Genomic DNA, 11,307 nt, shown 5'->3' on the forward strand with positions numbered 1-11,307 from the left:
GTGGGTCAAAATGCACCAGCAATGCTACTCCATGTACCTGACATGTCAAATTGAGATTGAAAGACTGCTGCCACATTCTAGTACCACACAGGAGTTGCAGTGGAAAATGGAAACCAAAGGCTTAATTTTGTGGCATCAATTATATGTTGATATTGGTATGAATTCCAGCATCGGCCAATAACTTACATTTTAGAAGAAACTCACTGGTATGAGGAAGAAGCTCCAGCCAGCTGAGATCTAGCTGACAACTTTGGACAGTGCCAGAGTTCTGCACTGAGGCTGCGTCAAATAGATGATCCAAATCAGGGCTGTGTGAAATCTGGGTGACAAAACCTGTGGAAATCAGCATAGTTCTAATAACCTCAATGGAGATATTGAGGAGGATTTACAACTGGTGAGGATCGGCCCTTCATCTGTTCATGGGTGACATGGGTAAAAAAACATTAAATCCCTATTTAAAACTCTCCTAAAGAAAATAACAATGGCTTTTTCACCTTCCAGGTTTTTTACAATGAATGAACTAGGGTTTCATTAGCATGGTCAGTGGTTTGTCATGCCCGGCATTCCTGGCAGCGTTGTGTCATCTTACACAACACAATGAGCGGGAGAAATTGGTCAGCTTCCCTACAATGCACTACACACAGGAAATTCTCAAGGATAACTGTTGCAAAATATAATTGCTTTTAGAAAAAAAAGCATTTGACCTTTTGAATGCTGGCATTTCCCAGCTTGCTGGAGAAATGGAATGCTGTGGAAGACATATCTATAAAAAATAATACACATACCTGAGGGACTGTCTTTTTGGGCTGTGTTTGTACAGCACCTAGCACAATGGCGTCCTGGTCCATGATTGGGACTCTTAGGTGCTACCATAATACAAATAATAAATAATAATAACTCCTCCGGAGGGGCCCACGGGGAGGAGAATCAGGCTGTTTCCTAACTCTTCTCATGGATGAGGCTAGTCGGTTCTTGTTCCCACTCGCTATCTCTCGCCAAAATTGCTTACCAGTGAAGCCTGCCAACATGTGTTGTGTGAATCCTGGCAGTGGACATACCGATGGATATTGGTCAGGACATTGGCATTCCTGTCAGTTCCCTGTAGTCTACAAGCAGGCAGCAGGTCATGTGCCCCACTTTCCCCACCGCAAGAGGTTTCCCCCCGGGCTCTTCCACTCCCTGAATTTTCCTGAGTGGAGGCAAGAATCTGCCCCCAGACAAAGGATGGATATCCAGGTGCAGTACAGGCAGCTATAGCCTTTCTCTGCTGCAATCTACTCCATTCCCTCAGGTGAAGAGGTGTCTGTCAGGAGAGCTGGCTGAGTGCTGAAGATCTCCTGGCTGACACCAGCCCCTTCCTGGGTTTAAGGGTCCAAGAAACATGTCACATGTGCCTTAATGGAGGATGCAAGTGAGTGTTGATGCCTAGCATGACTGATTCACAAGGCACTTGTGCTACTATATCAGTTTGAAGACAATAACTCCTGCTATTTCATGTCACACGAGAGGAGAAAAATGAAGGGATCATATAGTACTTCCTGATCTATTAAATCCTGGCAGTGCAGCTCCTATCTGCTCTTACATCCGGATTCCAGTGGCTGTGTCAGGCTAGTCATGAGAAAACATTTTGGAGTAAGAAATTCTCCAGTGTTATTGTGTCCTACTGCATTTTATAATTCACCGGGATGGACACTGTGGCCATATTCTCAGAACTGCAGAGATACAACCTGAAAAGCAAACCAGAACCAAAGTCTCTGCTGCTTTTCCCCGGTGAATTTGGCTTTATGTCTGTAGTAAGATGAGGACCATAAACGCTTGGTATCAGAGGCCTGGTATGGGGCCTGAGGCCTGAACTGAAGTAATGGTCAAGACATTGCTAACATAAAGCAAAGTTAGGCTGTGAGCCAGAGGCAGGCCCTGCTCACAGAAGTTGGCAAGAAGAAGGCTGCTAAAAGCACGTATACACATGTAAGCCCTAATAGATGAACGTATGACAGGATGGCACCAGAACAGCCTGGTACGAACACATCCCACACAGATAACAAGGAACAGGCAGACCCAGCCTAAAGACAGTATAAAAGGACAATATGATTGATAGACAATATGATGGATAGATAATATGAAAGGACAATATGATGGATCGACAATATGAAATGACAATACGATGGATAGACAGTATGATGGATAGACTTGTTTGTTCGAACCAACCTGTACCAGGAGAAAGGCAACACCCTAATGCATAGAGGGGTTGCATCTCAGTGCGTTCAATGAGGTGTAACCTGTTTGGACCTATATAAGAATGCATCCCTGAGTTGATGTCTTTGTCTGGCCTAGGGGGCAGTGGCAAATCCCGCCACTGACTGAGCCGGTCCATTGTCAGGGAGCACATATGTACTAACAGAACTGTAGACATCTGATCCGGGGAGCTAGAGACTGTGTTTCGTTTGACAATAAACCTGGCCGGGAGCCTTCGTACCTTATTAGAGTCTGTGGTCATTGGGCGGTTCACTCGAGATCTGCTGTGCCAGCGATCTGCGCAGAGCTGGGACAGCACACAGGGAGAACACACACACACGCAGCCGACTGTTATCATTGAACAGAGCAGAGCACCACACCGGTAACGTCTGACGACACTGGTGACCCCGACGTGATCCACTAAAAACAAGAGAAATGTAAAAACAAACAAACAAAAACTTTATTATATTAACCAACTTAAGAACAAAGACACCAGAAGATATCACACCACAAAGACACCAGAAGATAGCTGTATACAGTGAAGAAACCCCCAAGCATCAAGAAAAGAAAAATGAAGTGCTGCATAAATAAAAGACTGGTCAAATACACCTCTATCTACCATATATGGACAATTAATTTAACAATCAGCTAAAAACCACTAGCTGGACCAGGATAAACTGTCATTTAATTTCAACTTGGTTACTGTGTAAAAACAACTGTATTATTGCTGTACTATTGTATTATCGTTGTACTATTGCTGTATTGTATTATTGCTGTAGAACATTTACAATGTGCATAACCTTGCTAAACTGTTTAATCAACACACAGGTAAAAATCAACAAATGAATGGCAGCAAACAACATGAAGGCAAGGAAAAAACAAAATGGTAAATAAATTAAGTTACACAGTAACTACAATTGGGTAAACAAATTCCCTAGTACCCTTAGTACCCGTCAGAAGTTGGGTTACTGACACTGCAGCCTAACTAAGACACGTGTTATTCAAAACAATCTTGCTCAGTGTCTGGATACCAATACTACATCCTGACACAGCAATATTTGATAAATTGGTTACTGTCCATTCAGTAAGTTATCTGGAAAACAACATCCATAAAAACAGCTGGATCTACGTCAACTACTGGTGTATCACGGGGCAATGTAATCCATGGAACAGAGAAGCTAGACATTCCTGTTTCCTGCCCAGCAAAGCTTACCAGAGGGTGACAACAAGCAGTAAGGTGACCCATAACATGAATACACAGTACTGGGTGGTAACTAACTACAAGACATTTATATATATATAAAGGCCTCATTTGTAGTGTCACTGCTCCAAATTTCTGTTTTACTTCTCCTACTACTAATGATGATACAAGTGATAACTGCAATTGCCCTAATATGAGTGTGTTTCTATCTGTGTCACCAAAGTAAAAGGGTCAGAGTACAACACCAGACTGGAAAAGCATGGTTATGCTTGGACATAAGGTGGTGTCATATGTACACATACATACCATACATATATACCCATATACGCTACAAATATATATGCCATATGCATATTATTCATATACACCTCTATCCCGATATAACACGACCCGATATAACAAGAATTTGGATATAACACGGTAAAGCAGCACTCTGGAGGGTGGGGCTGTGCGGCAAAAAAGCCTCCGGCCGCCCCCCCCCCCCCCCGGAGCCCGGGGGGGGGGGGGGGACGGTGAGCCCCGGCCGGGGCTCTGCTCTCCCCGGCGGCCAGAGCTGGAGCGCTGCGCCGCCCCCCTCCAGGTGCCGCCCCAAGCACAAGCTTGGTGGGCTGGTGCCTGGAGCCGGCCCTGGGCTGTGCGCTCCGGCGGATCAGCGTGTCAGTATGTCTGGCTCCGACACGCTGCTCTGAGCGGCGTGTTAAGAGTGCTGGGCCGGGGCCGAGGGGTTGGATAAGGGGCAGAGGGTCTCAGGGGGCGGTCAGGGGACAGGGAGCAGGGGGGGTTGGATGGTTCAGAGGTTCTGGGGGCGGTCAGGGGACGGGGAATGGGGGTGTTGGATAGAGCGTGGGAGTCCTGTGGATGATTAGGGACGGGGGGGTCTCTGGAGGGGGCGGTCAGGGGACAAGGAGCAGGGGGGTTGGATTGGTCAGGGGTTCTGAGGGGTCAGTCAGGGGGTGGGAAGTAGGTGGGGGTCGGATAGGGGGCGGGGCCAGGCATGTTTGCTGACTATTAATAATGGAAATGCACGAGGCCAAAGCAAGTTCGATATAACACGGTTTCACCTATAACGTGGTAAGATATTTTGGCTCCCGAGGACCGCGTTATATATGGGTAGAGGTGTATATTATTTGGGAGTGCCTCTAAGGCTCAATCATAATACTACATTTCCCAGTCATGGTTCCAGGCCTAACATTCCCAGGCCACCATAAGGGACTAAAAAATAATTGGATAATAAAATCTGTCTACCAGTTGTACGAGGGAATGTGCAGACTAAGGACAGATGGGGCATGAGTGTATGGATGGTAAAATGAGGTGACCTCATAACAGTGTTTAGCCCACTGGGTTATCTTCAGTCCATGCATTATGCTTTTCCGGGATGATGGGTAAACATCCTCCCCATAAAAAGACAAAAAGTGGGGGAATGTAGTAAGATGAGGCCCTGAGACATAAACCCTTGGTATCAAAGGACCGGTATGAGGCCTGAGGCCTGAACTGAAGTAATGGTCAAGACGTTGCTAACATAAAGCAAAGTTAGGCTGTGAGCCAGAGGCAGGCCCTGCTCACAGAAGTTGGCAAGAGGAAGGCTGCTAAAAGCACGTATACACATGTAAGCCCTAATAGATGAATGTATGCCAGGATGGCACCAGAACAGCCTGGTATGAACACATCCCACACAGATAACAAGGAACAGGCAGACCCAGCCAAAAGACAGTATAAAAGGACAATATGATTGATAGACAATATGATGGATAGACAATATGAAAGGACAATATGATGGATAGACAATACGATGGATAGACAGCATGATCGATAGACTTGTTTGTTCGAACCAACCTGTACCAGGAGAAAGGCAACACCCTAATGCATAGAGGGGCTGTATCTCAGTGCATTCAATGAGGCGTAACCTGTTTGTACCTGTGTATAAGAATGCATCCCTGAGTTGATGTCTTTGTCTGGCCTAAGGGGCAGTGGCAAATCCCGCCACTGGCTGAGCTGGTCCATTGTCAGGGAGCACATATGTACTAGCAGAACTGTAGACATCTGATCCGGAGACTAGAGACTGTGTTTCGTTTGACAATAAACCTGGCTGGGTGCCTTCGTGCCTTATTAGAGTCTGTGGTCACTGGACGGTTCACTCGAGATCTGCTGTGCCAGCGATCTGCGCAGAGCTGGGACAGCACACAGGGAGAACACACACGCACGCAGCCGACTGTTATCAACATTGAACAGAGCAGAGCACCACACAGGTGACGTCTGAGGACAATGTCCATCAGATGCCTCATGAGAAGCAATCTATTATACAATAATTCTGGGCACTTATTGGCCCAAATTCTCCACTGGTGGTAAATGGGCTCAGCTCTGTCAAATACAGGGGTGTTTCACCCCCTTGCACTCACAAAGAAGTTGGCCCTTCCTCAGGTCTGTTTTTTATTACTCAGAGACTGTTGAGTGTGGAAATGACTGTCCAGAGGCCAGTTCTCTGTCCAGGTGTTCTCTGTCCAGGTGTTCACACCACAAAAAACACTACTACTGGTGCACATTGGCAAACTCTAGGCTGCCTCTGTCCGCTACTGTTTTCCCATTATGACTGTAGGCTCACTGAGGCAGGGATCATGTCTTCTATGCCTTCATATGTAGGGCCAACCAGTGCCAATGCTAAAAAATAATAATTATTATAAATAGAGCTCTTAGAACCACCTACGGTTAAGGTTGCCCAATGCTCTCCAGCATAATCCTGCATTCTCAGTCTTTGCCAACTTAACCATTGGGGCCGAAATGCTCCATGCTGGGTGTCTGCCTTGCGCTGAATTTTTTTTTTTTTTTTGGAAACTTTCAGCAAAAATGGTTCTGCCATTTCCAAAAACAAGACTAGGGGAAAATACTTCATGTTGCCCATCTTTAAAAAAAGCCTTGCAGCTGTTTTATAGAGACTCTCTAGCGCCTCCAGGCTTTGGAGCAGTGACTTGACATTTGGATCACCCTAATTCACTCATAAGCCTTTTGGCATTCCTGTGAAAAACCACCCAAATTTGGCCAAGCTACAAGCCTTTGAAAAATCACAGTTTGCATATGTTCAGTAGAGACTCATTGGTGTTTGGCAGCTAAATACTTAGAAGAGTCAGTGTGTACCAGATCTGCTCCATCCTGGGGCTTCAGGAGCAAAGCAGGTTCCTGCAATTGGCAGTCATGGGCCCTTGTGGCACCAGAAGTGGAATCAGGGCGACTGTCTCTCCTGAGCTCTAAATACCCTTTTTGCTGGCACCCAAGTAGCATGAAGAAGGAGGAATAGGAAAAGTTAGGCTTTCTGTGTGTAACAAGATAGTACTATACGGGGGGAGGGATAGCTCAGTGGTTTGCACATTGGCTTGCTAACCCAAAGGTTTTGAGCTCAATCCTTGAGGGGGCTATTTAGGGGTCTAGGGCAAAAATCTGTCTGGGGATTGGTCCTGCTTTGAGGAGAGGGTTGGACTAGATAACCTCCTGAGGTCCCTTCCAACCCTGATATTCTATGATTCAATAAAGGCCCACAGAACTTGCTGGGCATGTATAAATGGACTTAATTACTGCTATCTTAACAAGTAGGAGAGGGATTAGGGTGACCAGATGTCCTGATTTTATAGGGACAGACCTGATATTTGGGGCTTTGCCTTATATAGGTGCCCCCCAACCTTTGTCCTGATTTTTCACACTTGCTATCTGGTCACCCTAAGAGGGATACCTGCTCACTAGAAAGCAAGCTGAAGCCAACAAAGGGCCAGCAACCTGATTTCAGTCCCAGTGGTGTAAATCTGGATTAACACTGTAATCGGTGGATTTACTCTAGCTAAACACTGGTGTAACTGCGAGCAGAATCTGGACCAAAGCACAGCTTGGATTTATAATAAAAAGCATATAGTGAACTCCCATACTGAAGGCCCAACTCTGCTGCCGCTGCCTTTGGACAGACGGGAGGAGTTGTCAGTGGCTCCAACACTGTGTGTAGTAAAATCACCAGAGCAATTGCCAATTACCCACTATAGCCGCACCGCCTATCAGGTCTGGCTTGGGGGCAAACCACTGCCTCAGTTTCCCCCCATGAGCTCCCCAATAATTTAAACATAGGCTTTAATTTGTCAAGAAACACCCTTTCTTGGGTGGCGGGTGAAGCTTCCCCTGGGGGAGCCTCGTTCCCTGTCCCACCTCTTCCGCCCATGGTCCTGCCCACACTCCACTCCTGCTCTGCCCCAGGCCCTGCCCCACTCTGCCCCAGGCCCCACCCTCTCCCCTGCTCAGACCCCTCCCCGCTCAGCATCCCCCGCTGCTGCTCACTGAATCCCTCCTCTCCTCCACCCCCATCCCCCATAGGGGTGGGGGGTTGAGGAGGGACACAGCAAGCGGTGGGTGGCGAGGGTGTGTCATAGGGGTAGAGGAGAGAAGGGCCACAGCAGGGGGGGTTCACAGGGAAAAGGGTGGAGGAGAGGAGGGACGTGGCGAGCGGCAGGGACCTCTGGAGATGAGGGAGGTGGAGTGGAGGAGAGGAGGGAATCACCAGGCAGTGGCGGGTGGTGGGGGTGTCGGGAAAGGGGCAGAGCAGGGAGGGGAAGAGACGGAGTGCAGGTGGGGCCACCACAGCCCAGGTGGGTCGTCAGCAGCTGCACCGGGGAGGCTTAGCATGTGGGGTCTAGGTTTATTAACAAAGTTCCCAAGGAAACTTGAGAAGTCCCAGCCACAACCCTGGCCGTAGGGTTCCTTAGTCTTGTCGCTTGAGGCTTTCCACTAGCAGGTTTGCTCTCTATCAAGCAGCAACTCCCACGGCTTCCTATCTGGTATCTCCCCTCTCTCTCTCTGACTCTCTATAGGATCCTCTTATCTGGAGGCCTGATGAAGCCACATGAGCTGTGGTGATATTGCTCACTTTCTCCATGTCCATTTCCATCTGGGGAGGTGAGCTAAATGTGTCAGGTGGGGTGGACCCACCTCCCATTGAAGGGCCACTCACATCACGACATGCCTGAAAATGTTTGGCTGGTAAAGTCACGGGATCATTCTACTCCTTCTAAAGAATAACTGTAGCTTGCTGAACGAAGTGTGCCTTTTTACTTTGATCACCTGGGCCTCCGGGACAGTGTGCATCCCCACCCCCACCTTTGACTTTACACTCCCTTCACATAAGTGGAAAATTCCCAGAGATGCAATGTTCACTTTGTGAACAGACGAAAACACATTTTAAATGAGAGCCTCGTATCATGTTTCTCATTCAAATGGTAGGGATATCTGAGCAATTAGGCATATCAGGGATTATAGAACAGACTCTTGCATGAAGCAAATGAACTCATTTGTTTTCTGAGGGTTTGTCCGCTTGGAGCAGTAATGCAGACTATGGATTGTGATTTCTAAACCATATTAACATGGTGCACATTAATTGGTCTGTGTAGACCCTGCTGGTGTGCACAGAAGGTTCCCTAGTGTGCTTTAACACTGTACTACATTAATTATTTAGCAGGAGAGGTGGGGTTGCTCGCTAGGATCTGGGTATATCAGAGCAAATCAATTCCCTGCCATTGCAGGGGCCTCGGGCACTGGTACACCGCAGTGCTATCTGTTCTCTACTTGTGGCACACAATATTTTAGTCTTCTGAGGGCTGTAATACTTTGATCTAATTCAGGTTGTTGGGTTCACTGCAGGGGTGTTGGGTGAGGTTTAGTGGCCTGTTGTATACAGGAAGTCAGGCTGATGTGCTGGTCCCTTCTGGCCTTAAACGCTCTGACTTTTATGCATGTGGGATTTGAGGCAGATAAGATAGGATCATAGCTTTGAATGGTATATCATAATATTCCAGAGGCATCATCTGAAAATATAGATTTCTTCCCCTGCCTGTATCTCATAAATTCTTTCTCCGACTGCTACCAGTTTTTGTACTCTAACTCTGTATTATTTATTTGTTTGTTTGTTTGTTTTGTTTGTTTGCACTGGGATAGCATGTAGGAACTCCAGTTATGGGCCAGAACCCCACAGTGCTAGGCATCGTACAAACCCAGAACAAAAACAGGCCCAAAGAGCTTACAATCTAAGTAAAGGACAAGAGACAGGTGGATGCAAGTGGACAGAGGGGGAGCTCGAGGAAACAAGGAGGCAATAACTCTAAATGCCTTATCTAACGTTAAATTGGTTTGGGAGGCAGCTTGTGAGAAAGATGCTGCACATGAGAAAGTCCATTGTTTAAACTGTAGCTAATACTGAATTTATTTTCTGTGCTGTATTGCCCTTGCTGCACGTGGGTGGCTTAATTTGGTGTCTGTTTTGTTTGTGGGTCATATTAACCCTTACTGCAATCAGAAAGATAACACCAAGGATTAATTTCTAATTTTTTTTTTCTTTTTTTTTGTTTCATTGGTGCAGGTCTGGTGTATAGGCGTGTTCTATAATACTAAGAAATAAAGCCTGTCATAAAGAAAACCAAGCACGTCTCCTGAACAGAAGGTAAGAGACCACAGTACAATAGATTGCAAACAGTTTAGCATCTGGATTTTGATTTTTTTAAAAAGTCAGCATTTTACATTAAATAAGATTTAAAAGATCTTTATACAAAACCTCCTTGGCTGTATAACATTATCTGTGTGCGTATCTGTCAGCGGTGGGTTTATTTTTCTTTTTTCATATACATAGTAGGTGCTGTGCCAGTTTAAAAGTCTCAAATGACGTGTGGGTATGATTTAGAAATTTACAGCAATACATATTTATAGTAAGCTTTTTTTCTTCTTTTTTAAGAAGAAGGAAAAAATTAGGCTGGTTTTAAATTTTTTTCCCCACCCCCTGAATCAGGATCAACTCACATAAAAACTTTGAAACCAGTATCTGAAAAACGAAGAGACTTTGACTTAGAGAACAGTGAATTGCCAGACTTTAAAGTGCACATAGATCTGATAACGCAGGGAGTTAAACCAATGGAATTACACGGCTCTTAAAGCGGTAACAGCCGAGGCTCTTAGACCTTTTGCACTTAAAGATGTTTTGGCATCATTGGAAGATGAATTCCCTATGCAAAATAAAGCACATCGTTTTCGTCTCCCTCTCTGGCCAGGACTGTTTATCTGCAGCAGCAGAAGCCAGTCTCCCTGGTGACAGCAAGGACAGCTGCCCTTTGGAAGAGAAGGGTTAAAGAAAAGTGTGTATACTACTTTCTCTGCAGGACTTGGGCAAGTAGATCCCAGAGTGGCTTATTTACTGCTAATAGGGGTGTCAACTGGGGAAGATTTGAGAGACCCTAACTGTCCTTACAAGGACATAATATGGGTGTATAGAATATAGGCTATTTGTTATACATATATGTATATAGTTATATATATTACAAGCACATAAGCAACAAGTGCAACACACACATTGTGCCAGATTCTGATCTCAATTACACCAATAAAAAACAGAATAACTCCATTGTCTGCAACTGAATTATTTCTGATCATAGTTACACATGTATAAAGCCTCCAAATTACTTCAGTCGAGTTATTTTAGATTGACACTGGGATAGCAAAATTGACACTGCCTGCCTGGTTTAAAATACGATACAATGTGATCTTTACAGTCTCTGGAGTGCACTTTTAGCTGTCGGTTTCATTTACCCACTTTCAGTTGTCACAGCCAGCCTCTGCTGAAACTGAGACCGATTAAAACACAAGCCTGCACAGATACCTTGTTTTTTGGCTGAGTCCAAAGAGAGAGAAATCCTGTAAAACCTTGCAGCCCAACTTGCATGCACATAGAGGGTAACCGAATGATGGTAAAACTCCTGAGGCACCCCTAAGCACTCTTTTATAAGGATTTTAAAAAGCCTCTTAAAAACGGCAGCAGAGATCGGAGTCTCTGAGGGGAGGGGAAGAGAGGGGAAAAAAAAGAG

At 45.8% G+C, this 11,307-nt stretch overlaps 1 long non-coding RNA gene across 1 annotated transcript; it reads right to left on the reverse strand.

The window, feature by feature from the left end:
- Positions 1-275: 275 nt before the first annotated feature.
- Positions 276-11,270, reverse strand: LOC135874891 (uncharacterized). The gene is made up of 3 exons (XR_010561157.1): positions 11,103-11,270; positions 2,477-2,655; positions 276-333 (listed from the first exon to the last, which is right to left on the reverse strand). It is a non-coding gene; the product is annotated as an uncharacterized LOC135874891 (long non-coding RNA).
- Positions 11,271-11,307: the final 37 nt, after the last annotated feature.

The sequence above is a fragment of the Emys orbicularis genome, chromosome 2 (assembly GCF_028017835.1).
Source record: "Emys orbicularis isolate rEmyOrb1 chromosome 2, rEmyOrb1.hap1, whole genome shotgun sequence".
NCBI classification, from domain to species: domain Eukaryota; kingdom Metazoa; phylum Chordata; order Testudines; family Emydidae; genus Emys; species Emys orbicularis.